The sequence below is a fragment of the Somniosus microcephalus genome, chromosome 26, assembly GCF_052327205.1.
Source record: "Somniosus microcephalus isolate GS21.2 chromosome 26, FLI_Smic_1.0, whole genome shotgun sequence".
Taxonomy (NCBI): Eukaryota; Metazoa; Chordata; class Chondrichthyes; order Squaliformes; family Somniosidae; genus Somniosus; species Somniosus microcephalus.
Genome location: NC_141012.1, coordinates 38,925,169 through 38,944,611, shown reverse-complemented (window position 1 = coordinate 38,944,611; position 19,443 = coordinate 38,925,169). Strand labels below are relative to the sequence as shown.

General features: G+C 48.7%; 1 protein-coding gene across 1 annotated transcript in view; it reads left to right on the top strand.

Annotated features, from left to right (window-relative positions):
* Nucleotides 1–19,443, top strand: part of LOC147100399 (uncharacterized) — a 354,033-nt gene that overhangs the window by 212,675 nt on the left and 121,915 nt on the right. The gene's annotated exons all lie outside the window — the stretch shown is intronic.

Here is a 19,443-nt window from a genome sequence, read left to right as displayed (position 1 = left end):
TGGAATTTATGTGACAGTACTGCCCCAATGCCGTAGGGAGATGCATCACACGCCAGTCTTATCGGTAGTGATGGGTTGTAGTGAGCCAATACTTCTCTTGAAGTGATTAGGTCTTTACTCTTCTGAAAGGCCCGCTTACAGTCATTGCTCCATTTCCATGCTACTCCCGTTCGTAATAGGGCGTTCAGTGGGTGCAGAATTGTGGACAAATTCGGTAAAAACTTATGGTAGTAATTCACCAATCCGAGGAATGACCTCAGTTGCGACACATTTTCAGGTGCTGGGGCCTTAACAACCGCTTCAATTTTGTCAGGGGACTTATGTAACCCCTCTTCATCAATCACGTGGCCACAATACGATATCTGTTTCTTAAAAAACTCGCACTTGGGGCGGTTGGCTCATAGCCCATGTTCCCATAGTCTAGTGAGCACCTGTTCTAGGTTGTTAAGGTGTTCACTGTCATCTTCACCTGTCACTAGGATGTCGTCCAAGTAACACTGAGTCCCCGGAATCCCTTGCAGGACTTGTTCCATCACTCTTTGCCATATCGCCGGAGCTGATGCTACTCCGAATACCAATCGATGATACTGGTAAAGACCTTTGTGAGTGTTTATCGTGAGATACTTCCTAGAGGATTCTTCAACCTTCATCTGCAAATACGCTTGTGCTAGGTCAATTTTTGTAAAACGCTTCCCTCCAGATAGTGAGGCGAAGATGTCTTCTATCCTTGGAAGAGGATATTGTACTGTGTGAAGGACTGGGTTCACCGTCACCTTGAAGTCCCCACAGATGCGAACCTTCCTTGGCTCCTCAGACTTATTGTTTAACGTTTTCTTCATGACAGGAACGATGGGTGTCGCCCACTCACTCCAGTCTACCTTAGACAACACGCCTGCATTCTCCAGATTCTCCAGCTCTGCCTCGACAGCTGGGCGAATTGCATATGGTACCGGTCTTGCTTTGAAAAACTTGGGAATTGCATTCTCTTCTATTTTTATCGAGGCGGTTACGCCTTTAAGAGTGCCCAGTTATTGTTGAAATACGTCTTTGGCGTTAACTAAGATTGTTGACAATCGTCCAGGAGTGACGTCGTCATCTTTTTTACCATCCACCATCATTGCCTGAATGGAGTGCCAATCTAAGCTTAACTTTCTGATCCATTCACGTCCCAATAACGGTGGTCCACCATCTTGCAGTATGTAGAGATACAATTTCCGTATTTTCTTGCCGTTGTATTCAGCAGGCACCCTTATTTTTCCTCTGGGGTATACTTTTTGCCCCGTATACGTCGTCAAGACGATGGATGTCTCTCTCAAGGGTATGTGTGAGAAAAGCCGCTCGTAGTCTCGTCGATTCATGACGGTTAGCGCTGATCCTGTATCCAATTCCATTTTAACTTGGAACCCTGCTATCGTGAGGGTGACCCAAATGGTTCGGTGATCCTCTTTTGCGATTACATTGTGAAGTTTGAGACAGCTTAGTCTCTTGTTCCCGGATTTACTATCGCTCATCTGGTCTTCGGAACTACTGTCCGTCATCTTTTGTACTTTCTTGTACGGTTCCTTAGTAGCCTTTTTGTTGTCGTTGGTCTTCTTCCCAGACCTGCAAACGCGTGCAATGTGTCCCATCTTTCCGCATTGCCTGCATATTTTGTCCTTGGACCAGCAGTCCTTCTGGTCATGGTTAGTTCTGCCGCAGCGATAACATTTTGCAAATCTCCGTGTCATTTCGTGGGTGCCGTATTCCTGTGGCTTTTGTTGTATTTCCGCAGCTCCCCTGGCTGCTGCTTCGTACAATACTGCCATGCTGAAAGCCTTATCTAGCGTCAGCTCTTTCTCTGAGAGTAACTTTTTCTGTGTTCCTTCACTCAGGAGTCCACAGACAAATTTGTCCCGTAGGGTATCTGCCAGTCCTGCTCCGAACTGGCAGTGCTTTGATAGCTTGCGTAGTTCCGTAAGGTACTCGGCATTGCTCTCATCTTTATGCTGAGTTCTCCTGTGGAATTTAAATCTTTCTGCTATCAGCAGCGGTGCAGGGTTTAGGTGTTTCTGTAGGATAGCAACAATTTCGTTAAAACTCTTCGCCTTCGGTTTGGCTGGAGTAATCAGGTCCCGCAATAGGCCGTACGTTCTAGCGCCCATTAAGTTTAGCAGTACCGATGCCTTTTTCTCATCGGCTATTTCGTTTGCCTCGCAATATACCTCGACTCTTTCCACATACGTGGTCCAGTCCTCTATTTCATTATCAAAGGCAGTGATACAGCCAGTCTTCGGCATCTTGGAAATCTAAAATGGCACCTCCCGCGCTTTGCCTTCTTCCCCGATTTAACAAAATGGCGCCTCCCACGCTTTGCCTTCTTCCCCGCTGATTAAGATGGCGCCTCCCGCACTTTGCCTTCTTCCCCGCTGGATTAAGATGGCGCCTCCCGTGCTTTGCCTTCTTCCCTGCTGTTGCTAGCGCTGCTTTCCGCGGTTTCCATTGCAACCTGCAGCTCCTCGCGGTTTTCTGCGCGTTTAATATTTTTTTTATTTTTTTTTATTTTATTATTTTCCCGTCGTGGAACAACCCTGTGGGACTCTTGCCTCCCTCTTCTCGGGTCCGTACGCTGCCCAGCTTCGTAGCACCGGCCGCACCCTGTGTGCTCCACCCTCTCTCTCTCTCCTCTTCCCGACAACGCTGCTCGGCCCCATTGCAAGCCACCCGCTCGAGTTCTCGACCGCCGCAGCCCAGGAGGGATCAGTGTACTACCTGCCACCAGCCCGATTAGCTGAAGCACCGTCGACAGGAACCAAGCCCCGCTCTCGACAGCTTCTCCTGTAATCTTCAACTCCGCTGACTCAGGGGCGGATGCCCATGGTCGACGTCCGTTTCTACTGCTTCTTTCTTCCTTCTGGCCTCGACCTCTGCTCACTTCGCTTCAGGAACGGATCCCATGAGGTGGTGCAGACTGTAGGTAAGTTCGTATCTGCTCATCGCCAATATTATGTCCGTGTATAATTGAGACACGGACAGCAGGAGTTGACTATAACAAGTCTTTACTGAATGGAGACAATCGGGAAACTGAAACTACAGAAGGTTGCTAGCGCCTTTTATACAGGGGTGGTCACTGCCGGTACTGCAGTCTGAGACCAGTTATTCCCTTAAAGGTACATACACAACAAGTATCATACTTGGGCATGGGGGTGATCACCAGCAAAGCCATTGGGGGAGCTATTTAACATTTTTTTTTACAAAAGGAAGAATCTATATAATATATCAAAAATATTATATCTGCATGCAATTCCTATCAATTTTTCCCACTATTAATTCCCATATCCACATTTATAATGGAAATTGCCTATGTAAATGTTCATGCTGTAATGACACTGCCCTGCCAGTGGAGACACTGTAGCGCCCCCACTGACTGAAGAGCATAATTACAGCGTGACAAGTTTACATGGGCAGTTTCCATGTGGATGTAGGAATTTACACTGAAATAAGATCAGAATGTTTGACTTGAAAATGGGGACTGATTTATGCCTGGATAGCCTAGTCCAATTATATCCCGTCCTCTAACTCCGCTTCACTTGAAGCCCACTCTTGGTCTTGATTTCCTGATAGCAGCACCATAAGAGATAGACTAGTATTTGATGTTTTTTGTGATGATAAAAGTGACTGATGTTGACGTTGGAGAACAGAACACTTTGTGCACACTGCGTTTGAATCCCTGGTTAGCTATCATTTTCCCAGTTGCACAGAAAAGCTCCCTCTATTGCGTTTTAACATTAACTAGGTCAATGTCATCAAAGATTGTATGTCGGTTTCTCAATTTTCTCTACCTATCTACTGTCTTCTCTTCCTCTTCACGTACTTGTAGCAAAAACCTGGTCCAATTTTCCCCTCTCTAACCCAATTTGCTGAGGTCAATTGCAATGCCCCTAACCCATGCCATGGCCCTGGCTGAGTTGAGCTAACTCAACACAGGGCAGAGATTGAATCTGGGATCTTCCTGGTCTATATTGCTCAATTATTCCTTTGACCAACTCACTAAGCCATCACAAGGTTTACCCCCTTAAATTCCAATGGGCCTCACAAACCTCCTTCCTCTAATGTCTGTGTTATGGATTGGGAATAGGGAGAAAAGTTGGGTTTGTAAGGGGTTTTTTCTTGCTAGGTCTCTCTCTCTGGTGAGACCTCTCTCTCTTTCGCACAGTAATTTACCGAGTGGTTCGACCCACTCACCCCTTAGGTTCTGTACACTGGACTTTGAGGCAGGAACTACAATGCAGAGAATACTCTGTAGACCAAGTTTAATGAAACAAAGTGAAATTTTATTGCATAAAGGAAAAATTGTATGTAAGCCAAAATAAGGTACATGGGAGGGAAAAACAAATCATAATACAGTACTAACCAATATATCTAGAGGCATATTGTACTTTACATGGTTCACCATGAAATAGGGAAACACACGGAACATCGAGGGACAACAACTCATTGTTAATTATCCCCTAAAATGCCCACCCCCTAAACCTAGCTAGATTAGATTATGAGGGGCCAGAAACATGCTCACCAGTCCCAGTTAGAAAATAGAGGTTTTGAAGTCTGCATTTTGGTCCTCTCAGGCGTCCTGTCTCCACGTGGTCAGCGGACCGCAGCGGGCTGCGACACACTCTTTTCTCCCTTGAGGTAATGGACACGGACAGGCTGGATGTTAGCAGGCCTGGACGTCGGCGTGGAGAGAGACCAACTGTTTGACCATTTTCAGATAGGTTTCTTCTTGGAGGGTCGTCGTCTTCTCGTCTCGTCAATGGCCTGGGGTTTGTCGATGATCTCCCGATAGCTACCCCGGGTCTGGACGCTGACTCAACCTGAACCACCAATGGCTACTCTGAGTCTTCAAATCGTCTCCGATCCCAATCGTCTATCGAATTGTCTTCTTCTTCCGAGCCTGAGCTGCCTCTCTACCGAACCCGAACTCCTAACCGAACTGCACCTTCTTCGGACCCCCGAACGATCTCTCGAAAATGATCTCTACAATGCTCTTTCTCGATCAACTCTCTCGATCATCTCTCGATAACTACCCCAGGTCTCCAGTTATACTTCTCATGGAGGCCCTTATCTCCCGCCATATCAAGGTTAGTCTTTGTTTAAATTTTGGCGGGCTTGCAGCACAGAGGGGTAGTCATTGTGTTTAAAGTACTTTCGGTATGGCCGGTAACTGCCATCTCTGGTCTGGAATGACCTTGTATTATCTTTAATGGGTCTTGATGTCCCCCTTTGAATTTGAGGCTGTTTCCCTTTGTCTGGGTAAACATTTTGATGGCCTTTATCTACAGGCCGATCTGATTGGATCTGCATCCAATCCATATGTATGGGGTTCTGTCTGGTTTCGCATTCTCCGAAATTGCATTCCAGAACTTACTGTGGGCTGAATCCACAAAAGCTGTCTGTGGACTGCAGGAACCATTTTAAAATGTCCCAAAAAGCTGGTCATGGGGTCTGGCGGCCATTTTGTGTGCCCCTTTTTCTGGGCTTCTTTTAAAACAGTCTTTAAAATTAAAGCCTTTTCTGCCAATAGCCTCTTATAGGAGGATGTTCAATTTTGCGAATCCTACAGTCCTCCCGATGATACTATAACTTGCTTGAAGTATCACTGTACTGGCCGCGCTAGATGTGCTCCTATCTAGCTATCCAGCAAGTTAAACACTCATTCAAAATAATTCTTCCTGAAGCAGTTACTGTTTTGAAGCTTTTACTTGAACAAATTTGTGAAAAGATATTGCGCTTGGCCGAACATATGAAGTCAGATTACACTGGATTGTCAATGGAACCTCGCATAGCAAATTCTCCATTACTCAAGTTGGGTTCTTCCTAGCAAAACTGCTTCCTGGGGTCAACAGGAAGAAAGGTAAGAAGGTCAAATGACCTCTCACAGGAAGAAAGGAACAAATGACCTTTCCAGCTTACAAACTGTTAACACAATAACCACCACCAGAGGGTGCTATTGCATGTAAAAATGTCCAGAATGTCACATAATGTCCATCGGTCCAGAACACTCCCCGTCTGGGGTCATTAACGACTCCACATAGTCCGAACTCTACTTGTCACTGGAGTCCTCTGGCGACAAAAGAAGAACTGTGGTGTATGTAACCTGTTCCACCTTAAGAGAACTACCTTAAGAGATGTACTACTTTCTCTTGGCTGCTGTATACTGTAATACCAGTGGTGACCACACCGGTATATAAGTGTTGTGTAGGGATTTGCTGGGCAGTTCAGCCCTGACCTCTGAATAGTAAAGACCTGTTAAAGTTATTCTTGTGGTCTGTGTCCAGTGATTTATAATAAGCATAACTGGGACACACAGACTTAACAGTGGCGACGAGTCCGATCTTACCCTGCGGCAGTTTTACATCCAAGGCAGCTTCGTCCTCAGAACGGGCGTCGAGAAGAGGCATCCGCCCTCATCATCCTGCTGAGCACCATCGCACGGGAGGCATCGAGAACCCGAGTTAAAAAGAAAAATTCTGACCACGAAGCCCTCCATCAGCGACAGGCAGTGATCATCCCTTCTACCATGGTGGTGGGTAAGCCGATCAGCGACACGAGCAGAAAGTCGGCCGCGTTGACTGTGGAGTGGGGGAGGGAAAGCGGAGGAAAAGGGCGGAGAACTCGACCACGGCTGGTGAAAAGGGCCGGGCTGCAATCGAGGCCGAGAGGCGCAGTGACTGGGGCAGCTTAAGGCACGAGAGCTGCGGAGAACTCAAACGCAGCCGGTGTAAAGGACCGGGCTGCATGCGGGGCTGAGAGGCGCAACAGCAGGGGAAGCGTGAATGCCCAAGGGAACCGTGGGGGAGTAAAAGCAGCGTCAGGGAATTGAGAACCGCTGGGGAGGCGAGAACGGCAGCAGCACGGCAATCGCCATTGCAGCCAGCGGGGGAAGAAGGCAAACGCGGGAATCCGCCATTGTAGTCGGCGGGGGAAGAAGACGAGCGCGGGAAAGACCGCCAAGCGCGGGAAGCCGCCATTTTAGTAGGCGGGGGAAGAAGACAAGCGCGAGAAGCCGCCATTTTGAGAAAAAGAAAAATTTAAAAACTTGCAAGGATGCCTAAACATGGGAACATTAATACCTTTGATAGCGATATCGAAGATTGGACCACGTATGTAGAACGCATGGAAGTTTATTGTAAAGCAAATAAGGTACCAGATGATGAGAAAGCACTAACCTTATTAAGCTCAATGGGTGCGAAGACGTACGGGCTATTGAAGCACCTTCTATCACCAGATAAACCGACGGATCAGACTTTCGCGAATATTGTTACTGTCCTGAAAAATCATTTAAACCCCACGCCGCTGATGATAGCGGAACGATTTAAATTTTACAGAAGAACGCAGCTGAAAGACGAAAGCAACGCTGAATTTTTAATTGAACTGCGTAAGCTATCAAAGTACTGTCAGTTTGGAACAGGACTAGCAGATGCGCTGAGAGATAAATTTGTGTGTGGATTGTTAAAAGAAGGAACACAAAAGCGACTGCTTGAGGAGAATGATCTTACGCTTGATAAAGCTGTCACAATTGCAGCATCGCACGAAGCCGCAGCGAGAGGCACTGCGGAAATGCAGCGACGGTCACCGGAACTCAGCACCAATCAAATGGCCTTGGGTACAGTAAAATGTTATCGTTGTGGAAAGACAACGCACGATCAGAACCAGTGCTGGTTCAAAAATCAGGAATGCAGAAAATGTGGCAGGCTTGGTCACATAACTAAAGTATGCTGGTCAGGAAAGAAGACCAGCAACAAAAAGTCACCGCAGGAAAAGTACAGAAAGGTACACAAGGTGACAGAGAACAGTTTGAATGAACAAAAGTCAAATTCAGACTCCAGCAGTAATGAACTGGGTAGTCTAAGAGTACACAATGTTGGTAATGAAGCAGACCTCCAAACAATCTGGGTCACACTTCAGATAGCAGGAGTCCAAGTGAAGATGGAATTGGATACTGGATCGGCATTGACGGTCATGAATAAGCAAGATTACAAAAGGTTATTCCCACATATTCCCCTACGGGATACGGAGATTGTATTGAAAACATACACGGGGCAAAGAGTATACCCCATCGGGAAGATAGAGGTAAAGGTGGTCCACAAGGGCGAAGAAAGCCGAGGAATGGACTTATATGTGCTACCTGAGGGAGGTCCACCACTACTGGGACGGGAGTGGATTAGGAAAATAAATATGGACTGGCATTCCTTAAAATCACCAATGGTAGATTCCGGTAAAAAAGATGTCAAACCTAAACGATTGTCCAGAATATTGGACGATGCTAAAGAGGTGTTCCAACAGGGACTGGGAACACTGAGAGGAATTACGGCAAACATCAAGGTTGAAGAACATGCAAACCCGAAATTTTTCAAAGCCAGACCGGTACCTTATGCGATACGACCTGCTGTGGAAGCTGAGCTGGAAGGGCTAGAACGTTCAGGAGTACTGCCTAAGGTAGACTGGAGCGAGTGGGCCATGCCCATTGTCCCCGTCATGAAGCGTTCATCGAGCAACAAGCCGGGGGATCCGGGGAAGGTTCGCATCTGTGGAGATTTCAAGATCACTGTTAATCCGGTGCTTCACACGGTGCAGTATCCGCTTCCGCGGATTGAGGATATCTTCGCTTCGTTGTCTGGCGGGAAACACTTCACCAAGATAGACCTGGCGCAGGCGTACTTACAGATGGAAGTTGAGGAAGAGTCACGCCAGTATCTCACGATCAACACGCATAGAGGCTTGTACCGGTATAATAGACTGGTTTTTGGAGTGGCATCGGCTCCAGCAATTTGGCAGAGGGCCATGGAGCAGGTATTACAGGGAATTCCAGGCACACAATGTTACCTGGACAATATTCTGATTACAGGAGATGATGACGAGGAACACCTTGCAAATTTGGAACTGGTGCTCACCAGATTGAAAGAATATGGACTTCGAGTTAATCGCCAGAAATGTGAGTTCTTTCAGAAGCGGATCTCGTACTGTGGTCATGTCATTGACCAGGAGGGGCTTCATAAGTCTCCTGACAAGATCGAAGCTGTTGTGAAGGCTCCCGCGCCGGATAATGTATCCCAGTTGAGGTCGTTCCTAGGGTTGATTAACTATTACCATAAGTCTCTGCCAAATTTATCCACGGTGCTGCACCCGCTGAACGCTCTTTTGCAGAAGGGAGTACCATGGAAGTGGAGCGAGTACTGTAAGAGGGCCTTTCGCAAAAGCAAGGCATTGATCACCTCAGAGGAAGTGTTGGCTCACTTCAACCCAACGCTGCCTATTCGTTTGGCTTGTGATGCTTCTCCATATGGTATTGGGGCAGTACTCTCACACAAGTTGCCAAATGGCCTGGAGAGGCCAGTTGCGTTCGCATCCAGATCATTGACCTCCGCTGAGCGCAACTATGCCCAGATAGATAGGGAGGCTCTCAGCCTTGTGTGGGGAGTAAAGAAGTTTAATCATTACCTGCAGGGCCAAAAGTTTACGCTTCTGACAGACCACCAGCCGTTGGTATCCATTTTTAACCCTAAGAAGGGTGTTTCGGTGATGACAGCACAGAGACTCCAGAGATGGTCCCTTTTCCTAGGGGCACATCAATATCAGATTGAATTCAAAGGTACAAAGCAGCATGGTAATGCTGATGGGCTGTCGCGCCTGCCACTACCTACAGAGGAGGAGGCACCGACGGTTGACCCTGTTGAGTTATTTCACTCGACCATCATCGAATGTTTACCAGTCACCAATGCAAGTATTGAAAGAGAAACCAGGAATGACCCGACACTGTCCCGGGTCTACGAATTGACAGTGAAGGGATGGCCAGCACATGGTGATCCACTGTTACCGGCATTCTCAGCAAGACGAGAACAGCTGTCCGTCTGTCAAGGAACATTGATGTATGGAACAAGGGTGATTATTCCTCCTAAGTTAAGAGAGAGAGTTCTAAAGGAACTGCATGAAGGTCATCTGGGGGGAGTCAAGATGAAAAGCCTTGCTAGGGCTTATGTGTGGTGGCCGGGTATCGACCAACAGATAGAGGATCTGACGAAAAGCTGCTCAGGGTGCCAAAAAGTGCAAAATGCACCTCCGATTGCACCGCTGCATCCATGGGAATGGCCTTCAACCCCATGGCAACGTGTACATATTGACTTTGCTGGTCCATTCATGGACTCCATGTTTTTAATTGCGGTGGACGCACATTCTAAATGGCCAGAAGTGATTAAGATGACTACCACTGCCTCGGAAAAGACGATCGCGGTGCTAAGAACGATATTTGCAAGAAATGGATTGCCAGAACAAATATGTTCAGACAACGGACCGCAGTTCGTGTCAGAAGAATTCCAGAAATTCATGAAGAAGAATGGGGTGAAACATTATACCTCTGCCCCATATCATCCGGCTACAAACGGGTTGGCCGAGAGATTTGTACAAATGTTCAAAAAAGCAATAAAGGCCATGAGCGAAGATCAGATTCCACTACAACACAAGGTGGACAAATTCCTACTGGCATATCGAAACGCCACTCATGCAGTGACAAACCAAAGTCCTGCCATGATGTTCTATAACAGGAGGTTGCGGTGCAGGTTGGACTTGTTAAAACCAAATGTGCGGAGGGAAGTTGAAAACAAACAGTTCCAGCATATAAATAACAAGACCACTCGGAGTTTCGAAATAGGACAACCAGTGTTAGCCCGGGACTATAAAAACGAGAAATGGCAATCTGGAACAATTCGGGCCAGACAAGGACCCCTGATGTACACAGTAGATATTGGTGAAAATGTAATACTGCGTCATGCTGACCAACTGGTAGAATCGAGAACAAGGGTCGAACCCATGGTTACGGCAGAGACAACCGTGGAAGAAGTTAGTGAACCTGAAGCATCTACCTCAGAAGTGAATGTACCTGATGATGATGTCCAATCCATAAGAGACCAACTAGATGAGTCACCCCAGCAACGAGAATCAGAGACCCCTGAAAGGCGTTATCCAACTCGAATCAGGAGGCCTCCTCAGAGACTGAATCTTTGAACTGTTTTGCATGAAGTTGTATGTTATTATGTTATGTTAAATGGGGATATAACTGTTAAGCTAAAAAGGGAGGATTGTGGTGTATGTAACCTGTTCCACCTTAAGAGAACTACCTTAAGAGATGTACTACTTTCTCTTGGCTGCTGTATACTGTAATACCGGTGGTGATTACACCGGTATATAAGTGTTGTGTAGGGATTTGCTGGGCAGTTCAGCCCTGACCTCCGAATAGTAAAGACCTGTTAAAGTTATTCTTGTGGTCTGTGTCCAGTGATTTATAATAAGCATAACTGGGACACACAGACTTAACAAGAACCACCTCGAAGACGGTCCGTCGGTGTCGATGATAGGATGCAGCTTCCGTAGACTGCTGTGAGGGGGTAGGTTGTGTTCTGCTACGCACAGTTCCAATCTGGATATGGTGAGGTCTGGCTGGGGCGCCAACTTGCCTCTATCAAAAACGAAGCCGATTTTGCTTTGTCCTTCTTGAGTGGTGACCTTCAGATAAGCCACACTTGCAATGGCCTTAGCGGATGCGTCTGCAAAGACACAAAGCTCTTTGAATTGGGCATTTAAGGGAGAGAAAGACGAATAGCAGCGAGGTATTCGGATCTCCTGTAAGTCTTGGAGTGAGTCTCTCCATCTGTCCCACTCTGCTTCCATCTCTTCAGGGAGAGGTGAATCCCACTCTTCAGTGCATGTGGAGAGTTCCCTGAGGAGCAGCCTGCCTTGTATGGTGACAGGGGCTAAGAAGCCGAGAGGGTCGTATAGGCTGTTGACTGTAGAGAGCACTCCTCTACGTGTGAAGGGTTTCTTGGCGTCTAGGACTTGGAACGTGAACGTGTCTGTTGCTATGTTCCACGACACCCCTAGGCTACGCTGTAGGGGGAGGTCATCAGTGAAGAGGTCTAGGTCCTTGACGTCCTTAGCACGATCTTCAGGGGGGAATGCCTCCATCACTGCTGGTCTGTTAGAGGCTATCTTATGCAGCCTGAGGTTGGATAGTGCAAGTAGTTCCTGAGCTCGTCCGAGGGTACTGATGGCCTCTGCTTCGGTCGGGAATGACTTCAGTGCGTCGTCGGCGTAGAACTCTCGTTCGATGAACCCTCTCACATCACTGCCAAAGTCGTCGTCTTCTTCCTTGGCAGCCCTCCTTAGTCCGTATATGGCGACGGCAGGGGATGGGCTATTCCCAAAGACGTGGACACGCATTCTGTAGTCCACAATGTCTCTATTAGGGTCATTGTCCTGATACCACAGGAAGCGGAGGAAGTCTCTGTGGTCTTCTCTCACCACGAAGCAATGAAACATGTGCTGGATATCGGCAGTGATGGCGACGGGCTCTTTCCTGAGCACTCCCAAGAGGCTGTTGTTAAGATCGGGCTCTGTGAGGAGTACGTCGTTGAGAGAGACGCCCTGATATGGTGCACTGGAGTCGAACACCACGCGGATCTGTCTACTGCATGGGGTAAGGTAGCTTGGACGACCATTCTCCAAGATGGGAGTCTTGAGTGTGCTCACCTGAGATGGCTTGTTCTCTAGTGTGCGATGTCCTACAGGGTACACATTAACGAGGCATATCTTGGAGCATGCTCTTGCACTCACTCCTTCTCCACACACCTCGGTGCACCTGGATGTAATCTCTGGACCAGCAGCTCCCTCTCTCTCCCCGCTGTGCTCTGATGCGGGAGGAGGCGTCTCTGACTTCCAAGGAGCTGGGCCTGGGTGTAGTGCTGAAACGTGCTGATCACTTTCACATTCAGTGCATTTTGCATCCACCTTGCAGTTCTTGGCGAGATGGCTCGTGGACGAGCAGCACCTGAAACATATAGAGTTCTCTTTAAGATATTGTTTCCGATCTTCCAGGGACATCTCCCTGAAGCCTCTGCACTTCTTTAAAGGATGGGGCTTGTTGTGGATAGGGCATTGTTTGCTCATATCCTCAGGTTTCTTCTGAATCTTTGTGTGCTCAGTTGAGGACACTTGCATTCTGTGGACAGATATTGGTGTCTTTCCATGTCTGTCGAACTTGTCTCTTCTGGCAAGTGCTGGTTGGGAGGAGAAGAAGTTGAAGCTGGGGTCGTTCCTGGCTTTGGCTTCTTTACGGATGAATTTAACGAACGCAGAGAATGGTGGGAACGCCACGTTGTGCTTTAGCTTGAACTTTGATCCAAACGTTATCCACTTCTCCTGCAGGTTAAATGGAAGCTTCTCAATGATGGGACTTACCCCTCTGGAAGTGTCTAAGTACGATAGACCGGGTAGGTAGCCGTCCTGCTTTGTGGCTTCGAGTTCCGACAGCAGATCTCCAAGGTCGCGGAGCTTCTGGGGTTCCTTACTCGTCAACCTCGGAAAGTTCTCCAACCTGTCAAAGAGAGCCCTTTCAAAGGCTTCGGGCGAGCCGTAGCTTTCTTCCAGCCTCACCCAAGCCTTCTTCAACCCCTCTGGTAGCTGCCCCACATTGGCCGCTTTTATCCTGCAGGCCTGTCCGGCGGACTCTGGGCCGAGCCATTTGATAAGGAGGCCGAGCTCTTCTCCTGCCGACAGGTCTAAGCCTGATATGGCATCGTGGAAGCAGGGCATCCAAGCCCGATAATTCTCTGGCCTGTCATCAAACTTGATTAACCCTGAAGTCACCAGCTGGGTGCGTGCAAGGTATTTGGCGAGGTCGTAGGTGCTGGGACCTGGGCCAGGGTTGCCTTGGCTGGGGGCTCTGTTGGGGGTCTCAAGGAACCGAGAGGGGATTTGCCTCTGACTTTCTCTATTTGGCGTCCTATTCCTCTGCACTGTGTCTTCCATTCTGCTGGGGGAGACTCTGCGGCTTGAGGTACGCCGTCTGCTTTGACCTTGTTTGGCAACTTGTGGCATGTTATACGAAGTGTTTGCGTCTGTAGAGATGTGCGGGCCTCCATCCCTTTCTCCTGTAAACTGTATGTCGGCATGGTCGCTCACGTAATCTATGGTGCGCTGTCGTGGACTCTGCCACGGAACGGGAATTAAAGGTTTGTTAGCTGTCTCGGGATCAGCTCCCTCCAAAATTGCCTCGAATACTTGTGTCTCGGCTAATGCAGCATCTATCTCTTTTTGTTGCTGCAGAGCCTCTAATGTGGCTTGGAGACGGGCCTGTTCAGCCTGGCGTTCCACTTGGTGTCGGGCCTGTTCCGCTTGGGATTCAGCTTGGAGTCGGGCCTGTTCTGCTTGGAGCCGGGCCTGTTCTGCTTGGGGTTCAGCTTGGAGTTCAGCTTGGAGACGGGCCTGACTTACTTTTATTTCTATTTCACTGTCCGTATGCGCAGCTCTGGCTTGAGCTGCTACTAGTTTAGCCCGTGCTTTGGCGAGGGCTATGCTTACTCTAGAACCACCCGATGACCGTGAGCCAACTTGCGACCTGTAGTAACCGGTGCTTATAGACCGATTGTCATGTTCTACAATTTCGTCTGCCTGTTTAAGGTCTTCTACTTGCTGCAAAGCATTTTCGTTATTATCTTCTGACATGTTGATGTGAGGTAGATGTGCTCTACGAGGTTAAGGTTTACTCTGGGTTCCTCCTGCTCCGCTCTTCACAGCTAGCCGTATTGCTATCTTTTCACTGATATCTTTTCACTGTACTGGCCACGCTAGACTAGCTATCTAGCTATCCAGCAAGTTAAACACTCATTCAAAATAATTCTTCCTGAAGCGGTTGCTGTTTTGAAGCTTTTACTTGAACAAATTTGTGAAAAGATATTGCGCTTGGCCTAACATATGAAGTCAGATTACACTGGATCGTCAATGGAACCTCTCATAGCAAATTCTCCATTACTCAAGTTGGGTTCTTCCTGGCAAAACTGCTTCCTGGGGTCAACAGGAAGAAAGGTAAGAAGGTCAAATGACATCTCACAGGAAGAAAGGAACAAATGACCTTTCCAGCTTACAAACTGTTAACACAATAACCGCCACCAGAGGGTGCTATTGCATGTAAAAATGTCCAGAATGTCACATAATGTCCATCGGTCCAGAACAATCATAATTCTGGGTGAGCGAAATTTTCTGACTCTCCATAATTAAACCATCCCCTGTATTTACCCCACGACACATGCATTTCCCATTTCAGAAAACCCACAGTGTACATTAAGCATCTATAGATGGCAATACATTGGAGTTAAAATCTGACACACATTTCCAGGCGTGGAGGGGGGCCTAATACCCCTACACCACCTGGTTCATACCAACACACATAATAAACTTCAATAAAAATAATAATCTGGCCAGAGCTTTATAGGCTGAGGCGTCCGAGACGACCTGCGAGGGGTTACTTCGGGCGAGGCTCCTTTGCGAGTGGAGCTTTGGTTGGGACTTTAGCCCTCACAGCCCGTGGCTTCTCCACGACTGTCGGTTTCAGCTCCCTTCCCTCAGACTCCGCCCCTTTGGGATTTGGGTCTGTGGCAGACGACTCCTCCCTACCTGTCCCTACAGGTGGAGAATCTCCGCCCCCAAGTTCTACCTCCCCTACGCTTGAGCCGAGGGCGGGACCTCCGTCCTCCAACTCCACCTCTTCCAGAATCGTGTCCGGGGCGGGGCCTAGCTGTTCGGGCTCCCCCCCTAACTGTGCTTGGGTCAGGGGGAGGGCCTTGGTCTTCGGGCTCCTCCCCGTCCTAGTCCCAGGCCAATGGGGAAACCTCCCAGGTGGGCGGGATAGCTCCTCCCCTCAAGCAGGCTGCGGTTCCAGCCTATGTGGTCTGTGACTTTTTGCACGCCTCAGGCTGAGGATTTTTACCCTCAGACCTGGCCTCGGTTGTTGGCTCTTTTGCACCCGGCTTAAATAGTTTGCACTGGTTTATGTGAAACCATTTAGTGCGCCGGGGCAACTTCACTGCGTAGGTGGTGGGGACCGGTGGGTCTTGCACCTATTCCCGTCTAGCCTTGTCTATGGCTCTCTCCAGCGCGGATGGTCAGACCCAGGAATTTTACTTCCTGCTGGCCGATCCGTGCCTTCTTTGGGTTTACCTTGGAACCCTTTCTGCCTTTCTTACCCGTACTCGCTCCCCAGAGACAGCGATTTCTAAGATCCACGAGGATCCCGTGTTCTACTAAGAAATCGGACCCAAGGATCCCTTTTCCACCCTCCACCTCCCACTTCATCAGTACACACTTCCACGTGGTGCGGGGTGGTCCTAAATGAATGGAGAGGGGGATGGAGAATGTGCCAGCCTGTTCTTTGCCCGTGAAGCCCGACAGAATATATGGAACCCCGGTGGACAGAGGTGAGGTGGTTGGGTTAGCTGTGTGGATCACGGTGCACAATGCCCCCGTATCCAACAGATAGGTCCCTTTTACCTTCTCTACCTCCATCTCCACGAGGGGTCGCCTCCATAAATCATATCGCAACGAATACAGGTATACGGGCTGCGTGGGCTCCAGTCATTGGGGTGAAGCGGTCATGGCTGCGGGAACGACAGGACCGGTGGTGACTGCTATCTTCCCCTGTGAGATCATAAGAGACCGCATTGTCTCTAAAATTGATTCTATCGCAGCGGGATCTATAGCTGCACCGGCTCCTTTTCCTGGGACAGGGGCTGCGGCTTGGACCTGGACTCGTGCTGGGGCGGCGGTCTGGGCTTGGGCTTGGGCTGTGGGAGATTTTCCCTTATTATCCTTCCACGGATTTTTACAGTCCCTGTGCCAATGTCCATCCTTCCCACACCCATAGCAATTGAGCTTGGCCTGGGGAGGGCGATTCCCCTCCTGATGCCACTCCTTTTTACTTGGGGCTGCGGGTTTTGCCTCATGCACTTTTCCCTTAGAGGGAGGTGCCTCCTGACCCCTGCAATTCTTATACGCAATGGTGAGCTGTCGGAGCACTGTCTCCTCTGTGGTACCGGGACCTTGGGGGTCAAACCAAAATTTGGCTTGGGCCTGTATCTGTGGTAAGCTGTTGGCAACCAGGCAGCGGAGCCAATGAACCCGCTGGACATCATTCATTGCGGCCCGTTCAGGCATGCCCGGACAGCTGCGCCGATACACTGGCCACAGCATTTCTGCGAAAACCCATGGGGGCTCTCCAGTTAGCTGCACAGTCCCTTCCACACGGAGGAACGGGTTGCCGTCGTGCACTCCCATAACCTCCAGGACCTCGTCCCGGAGTTCCTCATACCCTCTCTGCCCCCTCTTACTCCCATCTGAGAGGCACTGAAGGATTGTGCTATCCAGGGAGAATAGCAACATCTTAGCCTGTTCTGGACCATCGCAGTCATTGATGGCAGCTGCCTCCTCTATCTCCCTGAAATGGACTGAGGGATCTCCCTTCTCGGAGAGTTTTGGCAGGTGGCTCACCATTGCTCTGATTTGTTGGGCACTGTGGGGCTCTATGAGATGGTTCTGGAGGGGTCAGTCATCGCCATTTGCGGCGGCGGGACCGTACCTCTGGTGCCGAGCAGGACACATTGGTGCTGGCTCCAGCTTCACTACCGGGGGTTCTTCTTCCTCCTGTTCTACCTTGGCTTCCTTCTCTTCTACCACCCCTCCTTCGGGCCAAACCTCACTATAGCTCGGCGGTGCTGAGTGGTCAGTGGCTGGTGCCACAACTACTTCACGCGGAATCGGTTTTTTGGATTCCTTCAGGAAGTCTATGTGACTTGCCTTTGGGCTTACGAGGCATACCATGCCTTTTGCCTTAGCCAGGGCCATTCTTAGACCTTCTACAGACTTCTGGCAGGGGCCGTGGTCTGCGCTTTCAAACCCCTGCTCGATGGCCAGCCTGTAAGCTGCCTTAACCTCCACTACTTTCTCCTCCTGCGCTCTTAGCTGTTGTGCGAGGCGGGTGCTTTTCTCCCGTACTCTCGCTTCATGAAGCTTTGCCTCAGTAACCTGGCATTCCAGGTACTCTACATTAGCCTGATGTTGGCTGGCTACAGTTTGGCATTCCTGATTCAGCGCGTGAAGCGTTGCGATCAGCTTTTCCCCACCCAGGGCATTTTCCTCTATTTCTGATGCCTGGGTTTTGATCCTGGCTGCCTGCGCTGCAATGACTCTGTCCAAAATCTGGACTTGTCTTTTGTAGCACATCAGCCACACTGCCTTCTCTACTGACTTTTTATGTTCTTTACTCTCTGTCCACCTGACGGCTGCGTCTACCGGATGCCCATCCAGTAAGAGATCGGAAATCCACTGCTTAGTGAGATTTACCTTACCAAAAACATAATCCGCTATCCTCTCATCCATAACATTTCGTCCATTTAAACCTGGGTCTAATACATTGCAATCCTGCTGCCAGTGTCCTGCCGCGGTCGCCATTTTCCATAAGGGGTTTTTTCTTTTTAGGTCTCTCTCTCTGGTAAGACCTCTCTCTCTCTCTTTTGCACAGTAATTTACCGAGTGGTTTGACCCACTCACCCCTTAGGTTCTGTACACTGGACTTTGAGGCAGGAACTACAATGCAGAGAATACTCTGTAGACCAAGTTTAATGAAACGAAGTGAAATTTTATTGCATAAAGGAAAAATTGAATGTAAGCCAAAATAAGGTACATGGGAGGGACAAAACAAATCATAATACAGTACTAACCAATATATCTACAGGCATATTGTACTTTACACGGTTCACCATGAAATAGGGAAACACACGGAACATCGAGGGACAACAACTCATTGTTAATTATCCCCTAAAATGCCCACCCCCTAAACCTAGATAGATTAGATTATGAGGGGCCAGAAACATGCTCACCAGTCCCAGTTAGAAAACAGAGGTTTTGAAGTCTGCGTTTTGGTCCTCTCAGGCGTCCTGTCTCCACGTGGTCAGCGGAACGCAGCGGGGTGCGACACACTCTTTTCTCCCTCGAGGTAATGGACATGGACAGTGTTGCGTCCGTGTATAATAAGACACAGACTGCGGAGAATGGTACAACAGGTGTTTACTCAACGTGGCTCACACTGCAACTGATCTGTACAGATTACTACTCAGGGCTATATACAGGTGTGGTCACTGCCGGTACTGCAGTATACATGAGCTGTAAAACATAGTTCCCCCCTTAAAGGTATATACATTACAATTCCTCCCCTTTTAGATTAACAGTACCATAACACTCATTTAACAATTAAATATCAAACTAATTACAATTAACACTTTTAACATGCAACATTAGCTGAAAATAGTCTATTTATATATTCAGTCTTTGGGGAGGCTTCCTGATCCTTTCTGGATAGCGCCTTTCCTGAGTGTCTTGCTCTTGGTGCGGAGGCGATTCTGGCCCCCTGTCGTCGGTTGGTTGATCAGCTTCCGATGCTACTGTTTCTGGGGTAGATGCGACCTGTACGTTGGGTTCATCACCAGGTACGTATGGGCGAGGCATGGGGTGACTTGTTCCTGTGACTCTAGGATCTGGTCAGCATGGCGTCTCACGATGCTCTCCCCAATGTCCACTGTGTACATTAGT